The sequence below is a fragment of the Panthera onca genome, chromosome X (genome assembly GCF_046562875.1).
Source record: "Panthera onca isolate mPanOnc1 chromosome X, mPanOnc1 haplotype 2, whole genome shotgun sequence".
In the NCBI taxonomy this organism is placed as follows: Eukaryota; Metazoa; Chordata; class Mammalia; order Carnivora; family Felidae; genus Panthera; species Panthera onca.
In genome coordinates, this window is record NC_138357.1 from 90,868,706 (window position 1) to 90,884,734 (window position 16,029).

The 16,029-nt window shown below is 44.8% G+C and overlaps 1 protein-coding gene and 1 pseudogene across 2 annotated transcripts in view; one reads left to right on the plus strand and one right to left on the minus strand.

Annotated features, from left to right (window-relative positions):
• The window catches only part of EFHC2 (EF-hand domain containing 2), a 202,288-nt gene that overhangs the window by 44,892 nt on the left and 141,367 nt on the right, over positions 1–16,029 (plus strand). The window lies entirely within an intron of this gene.
• Positions 6,694–13,733, minus strand: LOC145714498 (3'-5' RNA nuclease TATDN2 pseudogene; annotated as a pseudogene).

The window sequence follows — 16,029 nt, forward strand, 5'->3', positions numbered from 1 at the left end:
GTGCGTGGCAAGTGCCCCGCTCCTAGTAGATAGTCACAAAAAAAATAAGTCTCCTCCTTTGCCAATATTTGGCTTATTTTCTTACATGGGGTAGAGAGGGTGGTGTTCCTAGGGGAAGGGAGGCGTAAACCGGGTCTGTGCCAGCCATCACCTGTGCTGCAGGGTTCTGGCATTCTTCTTTGGCACAAATTCTGCCGTGTTCCGGAAGAGTAAGTTTGGACGTGCCGCCAGTGAGACAAGTGACTTCTAAACCGTTGGGGCGCCTGGGTGGCGCAGTTGGTTAAGCGTCCGACTTCAGCTCAGGTCACGATCTCGCGGTCTGTGAGTTCGAGCCCCGCGTCGGGCTCTGGGCTGATGGCTCAGAGCCTGGAGCCTGCTTCCGATTCTGTGTCTCCCTCTCTCTCTGCCCCTCCCCCGTTCATGCTCTGTCTCTCTCTGTCTCAAAAATAAATAAACGTTAAAAAAAAATTAAAAAAAAAAATAAACCGTAACCATTAAGCTGTTGGTACGTTGTTCCTTCCACTTGTTTCCTACCGTTCCATTTATGCTATGGGTATGAGGATATTTTCAACGAGTCTTCTATCCCTTAAATAAGAGATTTTATCATGTCTACTCTGTTTTAGCGGATTCTCACCTAATGGCCTTTTAGGAGGAAAGGTGCTAAATAATAACCTGTATTATTATTTTACTTTTCCATCATTCAGAACTAATAGCAGTCAGTAATAGACTTTGACAACTGTGTTTACATCCCGACTATTCTGAACTTGCACTCCAAGATTTTACGCCATCACCATCTAGGTTCTAGAAACTTCACGTATGCCCTTTACTTCCTTTGCGGTCTACTCGTTCTCTTCCTTTTTAGCTTAAAATTGGAAACCTGTTTTGAGCGTGTGTTACTGTCTTTCTCTGTGGTTGTACTTGTTGATTTGATTTTATCTAGTATTTCAGATCATTTATTTTTGCATTTGTGTTTGAGTGTCAAAGACAAGACTGGGGGCACCTGGGTGGCTCAGTGGGGTAAGCCTCCGACTTTGGCACAGGTCACGATCTCACGGTTCATAGGATCGAGCCCCTCATCAGGCTCTGCAGTGACGGTGTGGAGCCTGCTTGGGGTCCTCTCTCTCTCCCTCTGTCTCTGCCCCTCCCCTGCTTGCGGTCTCACTCTCAAATAAATAAATAAACTTTAAAAAAAAAACCATGTATTTTCAATTCTGGTCATTGACTTTTATAGTTAGCTTTATTAATTGAAACTTTGGTTCTCACTGATGCATAATGGGGATAATATTCTTTTTTTTTAATGTTTATTTTTAAGAGAGAGAGAGAGCGCGCGCAAGCATGAGTGGGGGAGGGGCAGAGAGGGGGACAGAGGATCCAAAGCGGGTTCTGTGCCGACAGCGGCAAGCCCGATGTGGGGCTTGAGCTCATGAACCGTGAGATCATGACCTGAGCTGAAGTCTGACGCTCAACCAACTGAACCACCCAGGTGCCCCAGGGGAGAATATTCTTAAAGTGTGTTCCCAGCTTTCTAGTTTTTTTCCCTACATCCTGCTGTTGAACAGAACTTTGATCATTCCACTTTCCCCGTCCTCCATCCTCTAAGGATTCTTCTTAGTTGTTCAGTTCAATTCTCAGGCTTTAGGGGATGTAGGAAAGGGAGAAGGACTGGAGTAAGGGGGTGAAGAGAGGGAGAGAAATCATAGAGCTGATGGTGAGGAAGTGGAAGACTTTTGAGCATGGAAAATGAAGAGGGAAGGCATTTGGGGGAAGTGTAGATGAGCATAAATCAGATCACCTTTAGAGTTTCTTCCAAGTTCTATGATAGAGACAGACTCTTGGGTTGCTAGTGGTTGCCCAGCCCTTTTTTTTTTTTTAATGTTTATTTTATTTTTGAGAGAGAGAGAGAGAAAGTACAAGCAGGGGAGGGGCAGAGAGGGAGACACAGAATCTAAAGCAGCCTCCAGGCTCTGAGCTGTCAGCACAGAGCCCGACGCGGGGCTCAAACTCTCAAACTGCGAGATCATGACCTGAGCCGAAGTTGGACGCTCAACCGACCGAGCCACCCAGGCGTCCCTTGCCCGGCCTTTTCTTTGAACATACTACCATGCTGTGACTGGTTCACACTTGGCTTATTATTTGAGTTACATCTAAATGTTAACTCACTATATTCTATGTTTTTGTTTATGTTCAAGCAAATAAGAGAGCCACCATTACACTCCGTCACTGTTGACCTAGGTCCCATCTCCTTCTCAAATCCTCCTGCCATCAGCCTCCTTTCCAAGGCCACCACTGCTATCCTAGTTCCTGTCTGTCACCTGGAGAGTAGCCTCTTCAGTGACATCCCTGCCTTCAATCCGATCCTCTTTCTCAACTGCCCACGCTGCCATAACAGTTAACTTTCTAAAATGTTTCCAGGGGCGCCTGGGTGGCTCAGTCAGTTAAGCATCTGACTCTTGGTTTTGGCTCAGGTCATGATCTCATGGTTCATGAGATCGAGCCCTGCGTCGGGCTCTATCCTGACAGCACAGAGTCTGCTGGGGATTCTCTCTCCCTCTCTCGCGCGCGTGTGCTCGCTCTCTCAAAATAAATAAACTTAAAACAAAAAATAAAAATGTTTACAGTCCTTTGACCTAACTTTGCGTGACCCAGGGACCACCGACCTTTTGGCTCTTGTGCTTTTGCTAAATCTTCTCTGCTCTCCCTTTCCCACTCGGCGTTCTGCCACACAGAATGACTCACAAGGCCCCACGTATGCTTCGCACATGCTGTTCCCTCTGCAGAGAATGCCCTTCCCCACTTGTCCGTGTGTGCAGCTCACCCTCCATCTCTCCACTCTGAAGACCCATTTCAGATGTCACCTCCACTGTGATGCCTTTTGTTTGTTTCGTAATGCCTTCTTCTTGACGCTCTCAGGTATCTTGGCGTATCCCCCTCCTACTAGAGCGTTTTCAGACTCCTGTTAGAATAGCCCGATTACGCTTCTCTGTGTCCTCCACCGAGCTGGAGCGTGGCGGGGTTTCGGGGGCAGTTTGGGAGACCATGGTTCACCGGTGGCCTCCGAAGCTAGGCAGTTGCTGTTCTGATCCCAGCTGCCCCATTCTCTTACCCTGAGACCTTCGGTCACTTAATGTCCTAAACCTTGATTTTTATACAACAGCAATCACCATAACACCTACTTTGTAGATGTGTTGGGAGATGTGAACGAGGTAGGGTGTAAAAGCCCTTTACGTGTTGTCTGATCCATTTTAACTATGTGATCAGTGTTGGCTGTTTTCATTTATCTTCGAATCTCAAGAGTCTAGCGTGGCACTCGGCCCATAGCAGGCACTCAGCAATGTATGCCGAGTGGATTTTTAAAAATATGATGGGATCTTTAGCTCTCTATCCAGGGCATTATAATTATTTGGAGGCACCATACGCCGTTCTGGAGTTACTTGCGTATAGTCTGATCTCCCTTACCTGACGGTACAGTCCTTGTACCTGGAGGGATTGTCTTGCGTGTCGTACCCTTCACACACAGCTTTGAATTTGGCAGGTGCTTTGTAACTGGGTTGGTCTGGTGTCACTTTGCTTTTGATCAACGAGCCTTTCCGTATTGAGTATCCATTTTGTGGTCTCAGCTGCCAGTGCCCTTGTGGGAAGTAAGTAACCTACTTTGAAACCAGCAGGAGGATCCAGTGTACTGGGGAGTCCGGTTTATTGGGTAATTATTAGAAATATAGAATGGATTATTTTGATTGGAAGAGAACATGAAAGTCCTCTTATCAAAGCATCTTTCTTCTGAGTCTTTCAGGTAGAAAATCCAGCCTTTTTAAAGTACATATCTCCAAATGATGGCATGAAGGAGTGTGTTTGCTTTGGTTCTGGTATTAATTCCTCGGGGAGATACATATATGTATGTATGTATGTGTATGTATATATATATATATATATATATATATATATATATATATATATGTATATGTATATATATAGGTATGTATGTATATGTGTGTGTATATATATATATACACACACACAGTATATATACACACACTTGATGTATTTGATAAATTTCATATATATGTATTTTTTTTACCAAAGATTTTCCCTTTATCTTTTGTATCAAATATTTCAGAATTCTGTTGTCGCTATTCAGTTTACAAAATGCCATGATTAGCAACGTGGTTTCTGTTGGATGAGGTGATCCCTTTTTCTAGTTCTAATTATTTTTCCAGGAAGTCTGAGTTTAAGCAGTGGGTCTGAGGCTTTCCTCTTAGTAATATCAAGTGTTTTTTCATTGCCTTGCTCAATAGATTCAATAAGGATGTGAAAAGACTATTTTAGATGTGGTTTTGACAGTATTCTTAAGCTTCCAGCTTTGCATCCTACACCGATTTATATATTATTCAGTATTTTTATACACTCATTTTCTCTCCAAAGCTCTGTTATATATACATAATTTTCTTAGTCCTTTAAATAGTGCTGCACTGGCCTGTGGTTAGTAAGTGTTGATTTTCTAATTTTTTTGCTGCAAGGTTAACCAGCAAATGAAGAGTTTCAGTGGTTTGCACCAGTTATATGGGTAATTGGTGATAAAGCTACAGGAAGAATGTTCTAGCATTCTCCATCTCCCCCCCCCCCTTTTATGCATCATAAAATCAGGTCTTAAGAGGCAGCAGACAAGTAAACATAAGCTTGATGAATGCTTATGCTGTCTGTATAGGTGTTTCTTTCATCTTAAACAGTAGGTTTAGTTGTGGAAAATTGGAGCACAGATTATAAATAGATTTATGATAATATTTTTGTAATAAAAAATTACTTGGAAGTCATCTCTCTGTATTTTGCGGGTTTTGTCATCCATTCATTCCACTTACCTTTACTGACCATCTCTTATGTTCAACAAGCCAAATGAGATTCAGATCTGTATAAGTTGAATTTTCTTAAAATAAGCTATGCCTATTTAGACACCGTATCCATAGGAACATAAATTTATCAAAAAAAAAAGTGAGAAAAAAATGGGTATTTGGAGTGAAATTCTAACTTGAGCACTGATATTTAGATGAACCTCTTCACCTTCGCAATCCCAATTAAAATGACTGCAGAATTTTAAAATCTGGAGAAACGTTATTAGTGTCAGAGGGCAGGGAGAAGGTCCATCTTCATGCCGAAAATGCAGACGAATCTCTCCTAGCTGTAGTGCAGATGGGATCATATTTTTACTCCCTAAAAAAGTGACGAGAATTGAGTTTGGGGGGTGGGGGAGAGGGCGGTTAGGACAATCTGTGGGGGCTTCCACTTGCCTTACTTTCACGGCTGTTGATGGCTTACGAGTGTCACTAGAAGGCCCGGGAATAGCTGCCCTGAAAGAAAAGCAGGCCTCGCATTAGGGCATTTCTCTGTTGTGACAGGCAGGGTACATGAAGGACTGGCTGCGTAAGTTCTGTGCCTGGAGTAGAGGTCAGGTCAATTTGGAAAATGTTTGTATGGAATTTTTTTTTATGTATGGAAAATTTTGAGGTTTTTTTCCCCCTAGGGAACCATCCATGGCCCCACCTCCCTCCATACTTCCCTTAACATGCTGTACGTGAATTTCTATCACCTAGCCTCCCAGTGGGAGGAAGAATCAAAACATTCGAATGGCTGGTGAAGGAAGGGAAAGGGAACCTACCCACCGTATTTTGGGGTAAACACCAGCCTGGATAGACTGTTCTTTGTTCAAGACTGAACAAAGAAAGCCAATGAAGTTCCTGAAAGACTGCAACATAAATGGAGAACATAGTATTTAAGAGGCAGAGGAAGAAAAATATTTTCTGTAGGAAAATGCACACTTTTGATAACAGTTTGCTTTGTGCTTTCGATGGAGTGCAAAGAAGTCACAGAACAAAGTAAGCAGTTAAAGCAAACGCTGTGAAGTGAAAGCTGGAGGGAGAAAATAGAGCAAGGGGAATACATTTAAAACACTACTGACCGAGACTCTGGGCAGAAAGGCAACGGGAGCTCGCTGAGGAAGGAAGAAATGTGAGGAAAGTCAGAAATGCATTATATGTAGTGAAGAAAACAGTGGCGCCTGTTGAAAATGAGATGAATGATGGAAAAGGGAAACCTGAGAAACTCTCCCAAAATGCAGAGTAGAGGGTCGGCTGTAAGAGGACCAAGAACGGGGTCTCGAGTTCAAGCACCACGTTGGACAGAGAGATTACTTAAAAATAAAATCTTAAAAAGAAAGTAAAAAAAAAAGCACCGAGATCGATAATGAAAGGCCAGACAGATACAGACAATTGTTCCTAAAGAATTAGAAGCTAGATTAAAAGCAGCCAAATCAATTAAACATACCGTAAGAAATAACAAAAACCAACCCGACCTTCTCGACTATAAAAAGACACAGATCTGAGGACTGAATGTTTACCATGTACCAGAGAAAATAAAAAAGGGACCAATAATTTGATATATTGGGGCAAGTTTTCTGTTACTTTCAAGGATAAGGCAAATTACCAAGAATCCTGACCAGAGAAAGTAGTTAAATCCCCAAAGAAGTTGACCTCAGAATTTTCTGCAAGATTAATATACCAGAAGACAACAAAGGAATAGCTATATTTTAGGGGAAAATGTTTATGACCCAGAAATTCCAGACCCAGCCGAGGTATTACTCATTAGTGAAAGTAGCAGAAAGATGTTCTCAGGTATGTAATTTCTCATAAATATGCCATTCCCATACTTTTCCTGAGGAAGTTGCTGGAAGATGCACTCTAGCCAACTGTAAAACAAATTAAACAGTTTAACCATTGGGAAGTCATGAAATAAAAGGATTTGTGATGAGCAATGGAAAAAAACCATATAATTATAAAATATAAAGTTCGAAGCTTTATGTAACCATTTTAAGTGTTTATTGGAAGATAAAATAATAACAATAATGAAATGAATCCCAATACAAGATAGGGCTATACATGCATTTCTCTATTTTTGCGACTTTACGCAGACCGTTAACTTTTGGAGTTAATACTTCAACTGAAAATTCTTTAAAAATTAAAAATAATAATACAGTAAAATAAAGTCAGTCAAAAGGAAAAGAAAAAAAAAGCTTTATATCCTCTTTCTCTAGGACCTGTACTCGTTTGTTCTTTAGCTTTGCTTAAAAAACATGCATACTTTGTGTTTCTATCTAGGTTATAAAAAAATAAAATAAAATAAAATAAAATAAAATAAAATAAAATAAAATAATTTTACATAGCCCTGTTGATCACAATTACCTTAAAGGGAAAACCGTAACAAAACAGTAGGTTCTAGGTAGTAGAAATACCATGTACTTCTTTCTGTTCATGTTTTTGTAATATGTATTAATTTTTAGAGTAGGAAAGTAAACTTCATGAAAATAGAAACTCCTACAGATATAATGCAGAGTTACCATTACAGGCAAATTTATGCTATCAAATACCTTGTCCTTTCCCTCCCCTCCCCCAAATTAAAACTAAACTGAGCATTTACCTTAAGGCATTAAGAAAAGCAAAATAAAACAGATCATCTGAGAGCTGAAGGCAAAAACTTCATAAGCTTCAAAAGCAGGATTTTATAAATCAGTACACAGAATAGATACGAATAAAAACTCTAAGAGCTGATTCTTTAAAACAAACAACAGAATCAACAAACTTCTAGCTTGTTTGCTCGGGATAGCAAACGAAGATACACCAAATAATGTATTTCAATCACAAATTTGGAGCGAGTGAAAGGTCTAGCTTATGCCAATTAGGAGGTGAAGTGAATACCCTGGTAGATGTTAATTAGCAAAACTGACTCAAGCAATTGGCCAATAAGAATGGTAATATCAGAGAAAAGCGGAGAACACTCCGCGTGTTTAAGTGACCGTCTCTAACTATTTTACCCCACTTCATGCTCCGTAGTGGTTTCAAAAGTTCTATCATCGGGTACTAATTTGGAAGTCAGATACGAATACAGACCAACTGGAAAAACAGACCCTCCCCACCCCCGTCTCCCAAGACCAAGTGGGCAGTTTGTTCCTTCTGAGCTTTAAAGGTGGAAGGAGGGCCTTTCTAAAATTGAACAGAAACAAGATATTGACATGCATTAAGACACGTGCCAAGGTTCAGGGAGCCCGTTAATGGGCCCGAGAGGCCCTGTGACTGAGCTGACCGATGGCCCAGGGACCGCTAACGGCAAATTGAATTTCTAGATCACCGGTTGCTCCCGTGGCTCTCTGAAGCCTCTAGAATGTGCGAGGAGACACCAATTTTGAAGTGCCATGCAAACGTATGAATTCCAATCATTCTTTGAGGCTCAATGGAATATCGATCACCAGAAAGCTATTTACAGAGTGCTCCAAAATTTTGTACATCTGGATCACAAGGTTTCGTCTTATTTTTACCCAGTAGCATGAATAGATGAGGTGTTCTTTACCACATTTATGCAATAAGTAAAGGAAGATTGTGATTTTTTTATTTAGGCCACTTTGGATGTACTGCACTCAGAAAAAAACCACACTGTCCACTCCCATTCCTGAAGAAATAAAGCTGAACTATGGCAAGGCGCTCTCCCGCGTGTTAGAAACACTGCAGAGCATAGTCTATGCATTTGCCATAAAAATGCAGAGGGAGAGGAACAGATAAGAAAAGTATTTTCTCCGTATAAAAAGGAGATACTTCTTTTTTGGAGAGGAAAATTAATTGTTGTGTGTATATATATTTTCTCTCTCTTTTGTGCAACGTGTACTTACAAATGCAATTGTTCATTCACACCCATTTTTGAAATGCCCACTTGGTAATGTCACCTTGCTAGGACCGGATCAATGACATTTTGTGTTTTGTTCTCCATGGATCTTAGGCAGCTAGAAAGGGCAATGAAAAAGGGTGTGAGGAGCACAGAGAAGTACACGATGTGGTAAGGGGACCGCAACAGCGAAGAGTGTGACTGAGGTGTTTCCCACGCTTGCGGTCCCAAAGAACTTGAGCTTGCTGAACTGTTATCTCGAATGAATCAAACTAATCTAGAGGTAACCTTGAGAAACACCCTCTTGGGGACGTGTGGCTCACATCAGCATATCAAAGGACATGTGAGATCCCCAAAGTAAAAGTGCGGAACTTTGTTGTAACTCAGTATTTCCCCCAAGATGTGTGTCCATGGAACCTTCTTTTCTGCAACCCTTTATAAAAAGCTCAGGGCTCCTGTGGGTTGAGGGACACACTCTGTGCCGTGTCTCTTTACAGTGTGCATTAAATGGGGGAACAAAAAAAGCCTTGCCTCAAAACACTGGCTTCGTGTTGGAAGGCTTTTCGGTCTTGAAAAGATAATCAACTTGCACCTTTGACACTGGACTTCTTTTGTTCTCCTAAAGAAAAGTAAAGCTCTTAACAGCTTTCTTACACTTCCGCTTCCTTCTAATCAAAAAAAAAAAACTGGATCCGCAGCAAAGAGGGAAAAGAAAAATCTATGATACATTCAGGGTTATTTACAGAAACACGAACTATCAGGGTCCTGGCAGGGTTCGACCCTCTCTATTTAATAGTCTCTTACTCCGGAGGACGTGGAAACAGAGTATCGCCGCCCGTCAATTCTTTTGCCTCGCCTTTTAAAGGGCATGCTAGAGATGGTGGTTTATTTCTCTGTGCTCTCCCTACTATCTGTCCCCCGCCCCCCCCCCTCCTGCACAAAATACTGTCACTTAACTCCCAGGTGTCAGTGACGTCACTTATCCCATCCAGGGAGACAGTAACTCCCATGTTAAATCTTTGCTGAGGGCCTGCACTGTTCCAGATACTGTTCTAACAAAGGGTGTATGTACAAGGTGTATGTTCATCGGGCGTGATGAAGAATGGCAAGCTTCTAAACCTAGTGGGGAGGAGAACCAATGATCGCACAGGCAGACTAACAACACAATCCAGCCTGTGCCAAGTGGTATGATGAAAGTCAAACAGTAAGCCAGGGAGTTTTTTCCTCCCAGGTGAGGGGAGCATTATGTATTTGGTGGTCAGGGAGGGCTTCCCTGTGGAGGAGACTTTTGAGCCGAGAACCAGAGGGGGAGCCAGCGGATTTTTCTGGATCCAGATAAAAGGACACACAGGAACCCAGAGAAGTCTAGCGAACGCTGGGCCCGTTTTCATCAAGTCGGTTTGTGAGAATAAAAGAAATTTTCCTTCTTTAAAACGGATGGCACTCCTTGGGGTGCCTGGGTGGCTCCGTCTGTTAAACATCCGACTCTTGATTCCAGCTCAGGTCACGGTATCACGGGATGTGGAGTTGGAAGCCCCACGTCGGGCTCTGCACTGACTTGGGACCGTTTGGGACTCACTCTCTCTCCCTCTCCCTCTGCCCCTCCCCAACTTGCTCGCACTCAAAAATAAACAAACATTAAAAAAAATAAAGTAAAATGGCCCTTCTCATCCGATAATGGGACTCTTGGATTTAGGTGTATGTTTTGGCTGGCAGAACTAAGTTTCAGAACTCCAATATTTTCCTAAAATGGGAGTTCCTGCAAATTTCTCCGGGAGGACGGCTGTTTGCCAAGCGGGAAGCTAAAGCTCCTCTGTTTCTGTCCTCCAGGAGAACAGTATTTCTAAGTGGTATACAGTTGGGCCTTGTTAACAGTCAGAGCAATCTGAATAGCAGTTGCTATTAATATACTGGTTCCGTGAAGAGATTTGGAATCACACAAGCTTTGCGAGTTCAGTTCAGATGCAAAACTCATCTCGGCGCTGTTCCAAGATTCAACTGACCTGGCTCCCGTTGCTCGAAGTGCCTCCACGGAGAGCCCGCCGCCCCCCCCCCCCGCCCCCCAGCCCGTTCTGCCTATTCATGGGCTAATTTTTACCTAAATCCATGGCCTTTGAGATGAAATGCTAGTATTGGCTTATCTTTAGAAACAAGAGACTGCAAGTCGCAGTCACTGAGTGATGAATTTAACGACAAACCGTACAGGTTAGAGAATTCCTAGAACAACAACTACATTTTGGGAACCCACAGAACAAATCACCGGGCTCCCTTTGAAACTCCCACATTCCTTTTTTGTTTGTTCTGTGTTTTTTAAAGACAGGTAGGAGGGTGACTTTATGCAGCAACCACTCAAAGCCCCAGGATGCAGAGAACAGGCAGCTGGATTTAGCCAACTTGTACCCTATGGAACGCTTTCTTTTCTTACTGTCCGTCCTGGCACAATTTGGCCAGGAGGAAAAACCCTGGTAAACCACATCGAGGGTGGTTCCCCCTACCCATCCTGCCATTCTGCACCCCATCCTACCAGTCACAAGGAGAAGTCTTATGAAGAGGTTTTGAAGAAAACAGCCCGCCGCGGTCTTTTTTTTGCTGTCCTAGTGGGCTTCTGGAACACGTCTTGACCTCGAGACGCAGGCAGAGTTCACATCGAGTCTGTGCTGTCAGGCCACTGGTCTCCCTTTTCTGGAAGACGCCTGACCGCTCCCTCCTTGCTTAAATATTGTAGATGTAGTTGGTGTTCTCACGCAAGGCGGCCAAGATTTGGGTGAGCGGCTGACCTTTGATTCTGGCGATCTCTCGAACCGTGTACAGGGCCAGGCCCGGGTGGGCATACTGGCAAAGGCTTTTGGGAACCCCCCGAGGCAGGAAATAGGGAGCATCCGTTTCCACGACGATTCTGTCCAGTGGGATGTGCGTCAGGGCATCCCGGGTCTCCCAGGCCGAAGAGTAAGTCAGGACGGCTGTGAAACCCACAGACATGTTAGGGAAGTACTTCAAGAGGGGCTCGACGAGCAGGTAACTGCCAGTGAAGCAGTGCCTATGGATCTTGTAGTCAGGAGGCACGTATCGTTTCATGATGGCCAGCAGGTCTTGGTCAGCCTCCCGGCAGTGGATCACCAAGGGCTTGTTCAGGGACACGGCCAGCTGCAGCTGCCTCTCAAATACCTTCTGCTGCTGCTGGACAGGGGTGGTGCACTTGTACGAGTAATCCAAACCCACTTCTCCAAGCGCCACGGCCCTGGGGTGTCGTAAGGCCTGCAGGATGTTTCTCTCCTGAGTCTCGTTGTAGTAACGTGCGAAATGGGGGTGACAGCCAAAGGCCCCCCAGACCAGATCCTCCTTCAGAAGATCTTCCCACATGCCATCCTTCAGTGTGCGAGGATCGCAGAAATCAGAGATGCAGCCCTGAAATTCCTTAGGGAAGGACTGGCTATACGTTTCCGTGAACTTCTTAAAGGACCCTTGGAAAGACATCTTGGAGAAGAGCAAGTCCAAGTGACAGTGGGTGTCGATGAAACCCAGGCTTCCCTTCCAGTGGCTCCCTGGGGGGGAACCAGCTGCACAGCCTGCACAAGAATGTGATGGTATCCCCGCCTGGACGGTCATCCTCTCCTGGCTCGCCGCTGAGCTTCTGGGGAAACGAACCAAGTGAAAATTCAGGGCGGGATCTTCTCCCGACGGCTTCCAGTCTCGGGGCCAGCTCGGCAAGTGCACTTCTGACGTGGGGGCGTAACCGCCGAAGCCTCCCCAGTTCTTCACGGCCTGGGGGACGTTGCTGCCGTTGCCCATGGAGGCGTAGTGGGAAGCCTGGAGGATGTTGCTGCGGTAGCCGGCGTAGTCGAGCGGAGGACCCATGTACACGGGAGGCCGGTACATGACCGGGTTAGCGGCGAAGGAGGAAGGCTGCAGGACTCTGGCGACACCCAGGGAGACTGGCCTCTGAGAGAGTCCCATTGCAGCCAGCTCATCCACAGACAAGTGACTGGCCGGAGAGGGGCGCTTGGTCACCGTATCCCTTTCTTTGTACTGCTGGGATTCTGGATAAGAGTTACGTCGGTCTAGATACTGGAGGCCTGGGGAGCCCTTTTCGAAAACGACCACCATCTGGTTGTCCGGGGACTTCTTGCTGGGTTTCTCCGGAGGACTGATGATCACTTTCCTGTCACCCGAACTGCTGACCTCTATCAGCATCTTCTCCTTCTCTCTAACCGCGGGGGCCAACGCTTGCATTTCCCCAGGAGCAGAGAAGGTGACAACCCTGGCGGTTTCTCCCCCGGGGTCGGGATGCTCGCTTGTGCTCGGTTTTGCACCCCGGGAGGGCTGTCCTTTTGGTATGAACTTTCCCAGGATGCCCTGGAGAGCCTTCATGTAATTGGAAGAAGAGGTCGGGTCGTGCAACGTAGCACTCTTTCCCTTGACCTTGTTTGATTCCGCGGCCTCCCTGTGTTGTCCCTCAGCTCTGGCTGCAGGTTCAGAGTCTGAGGAGCTCTGGATAGGGGTCTTACCCCCAAGGCGGTGGGCATCCTCTAGAGAAGCCATTTCTCCCAGAAGGGGTTTAACAGCGTGCCGATGGGTTGGGGCTAAGGGGATTCCGCCAACCAAAGGAGCCCCGAACGCTCCCTGCAATCAGTCTTTAAAGGCTGCACCCACACCGGCAATGGCGGCACGGTGGGGAGCAATTTCCCTGGCAGGACGCGCTCCGGGGAAGACCGCAACTCAAAGGCGCCGCAAGTCCTTTTTCTGTGTTCTCAGGCACTTGCGGGGCGCTGGCCTCTCCGGAACGTGAGGCGTCGTTATGAGGTGGCCGGCTGGAGGGGACACGTCAGCGGGCCCCCAGGGGCCTCTGCATGTACCGGGGGGGCCCTACCTGAGTGCCGCTCTGGCCTCTTTGGGGCCTTGCCCGATTGTTTCAGCAACCCGTCACAGTTTTCCGTGTTCAGGGAGGACCAAGTTCCGCGATGGCTTTGGATTCCAAGGCGCCGTGGCAAAATGGCGACAACCGCAGGTTTTGCAAAGCTCCGGCGTGGCGTTGGAGCCGCGTGGCGCACTTCCGAGATTACTGCGCACTTTCTTTTTCGCTACTTCCGGGCGTGGGTGTAGAAGCGCTTCCGGGTCGTAGAGCTCTTCTTTTAGGTTTGGAGCGCGAGATGTCAAAACCCTCGAAAAGACCGCGAGGGGCTCCAGGGACCACACAGAGGTGTGTCTGAGCCGGGCCCGGGGCCCAGAGGTCCAGGCCGCCAAAGGTGTGGCTAGGTTCGAACCCAGCACCGGAGCGGACGCGAAGGCTCTCCGCATCCAGTAGCCTCGGCCACCGGAAGCACTCGCCCCCCTGACAAGGCTCCCCCCACCCACTAGCCTTGGCCCCCGGAAGTACTCACCCCCCCCCACGAGGCCCCCCCACTCGCCTTGGCCCCCGGAAGTACTCATCACCCCTCCCCCAACAAGCCGCCGGTCTTCCAGCACCGCCTTGTGTAAGTTGTCCCCCGTCCCCAGTTGACTCTTCCGCCTTGCTGCCCAGCTAGGGTTCCGCAGGAACTACCACCATGGCTTGCTGTTTGTCTCCCCTCCCCCACCCCCGCCGTTCTTTTCGGAAAAACCTAGTTTTTAAAACATGTTTAAGTATACGTGCTTTAAAAAAGCATAGTCGTAATTATGGTATGTTACCATTTTCAGTTCTGTGGTTTTTTTCCGCTCAACGTTTCTGCGTATCTGAGGTATTTTCCTTCCTGCTGTATAATTTTTGAAAACTTCATACTAGTGCCTTCGTAATATTCCACAGAGTACATAGATGTGCCATAATTTACCGAACCCTTCCCTTTCTGTTAATTTTTTACGTTCCCTCGGGCTAGTTTTTTTTTTTTCTATTAAAAAAAAAAAAAACAACCCGCTGCAAAGAACATCTCTGCACATATGTTTCTCCATATTTTGGTTTGTTTCTTTGGGCTACATGCCCAGAAATGGAGTTCCTGAGAAGTATAGGAATTTAAACATGGCTCCTCATAGCACCCCATTGTCCTAGAAGCATAGTAGTAGTTTAAAATACCATCTGTGATGAAAAATCCCACCAGGTCCATTTAATAGGAGAAAGAAAACCACTGCCTGTGATTTTTAATCCGCTCTTGGCTGACGATTTCTTAGCAGAAACATTTTTCTTTTATGTAGTGACCCTCTGGTAAACTTGAAGCTCTCTTTTCATTTCTTCTTAAAGGGTCTTTTAAAAGTTAATTAAAACATATCTTTATAAATTAAACTCCTATTCGAGTTTTTTGCTTAGTATGTTTTTTAATTTACATTTTAGTCCGTTGAAGTGATCACTTGTGTTTTTATGGTCAAGTTCTGGTTTTTTTCTTTCATAATTTTCTTTTTTCTCCTAAGCCTAGAACGGTCATCCTCCCTTTCAAGGCTTTGACACACACACATATATTTGGGGGATGGGTAAAGGGTGTTGATTTGTTATATTCAAGCTGATAACCCGTCTGGTATATATTTTGGGTTATCATTTGTTTCAGGTTGGGATGTACCTTAACGCTATTCCAAGTTAGTACTTTTTTCACTTACGGATATGTGACTGTCTCTTCACGTTTTAAATTTCTACATGTAATAGAGTGTATTTCCAGACCATTTTTTGTTTTTCACCTATCATTCTGTTTCTTACCACTGTGGTGGTACACTATTTTGATAATTGAAGCATTGTATTATAGTAATGTATAAAATCTGGGAGGGTTAGGTCCCCTACATTACCTTTAATTTTTATTATTTTCTTTAATAGGCAGACTTGTTTATTTCATCAGGTGGACGTAGAATTATTTTTTTTTCAAATTCTTCCAAAGCACCAGTGAACTTGAACTATGTTATTTCAGTCTGCTTACCCAGAATGTGCCCCACCTGTTAGTCAAGTTCGCCTGTATTTTCTAGCAAGTGTTTTTAGAGTTTCATCTGGGTCCCAGAGTTTTCATGACAACTATTTTTAAGTGTTTGGTTATTTTTTATTCTATTGTGAACATAACTATTCCCTCCCACTATATTTTCAGCTGGTTATTGCTAGTACGTGAGAATAGTTTTGATTCAGTTGTGGTTATACTGAAATCCTTTCTTTATAGTTTCTCAGCTTTTGCTTATGCCATTATTGTATCAGCCTGTAATACTTTTTTGTCTCTTTCTTGTGAATATTTTTATTTCATACCTTCTTAACGTTGCCCAGAACTCCTCGAAACAGTATTCAATAACATTGCCAGGAGGGGCAATTTTGTTCTGTTCCTGCTTGTAGTAGATGCATGGTTTACTTAACTATAGTGCTGGATATTTAGGCTGTTGTTTTAGAGCAGATGCTTT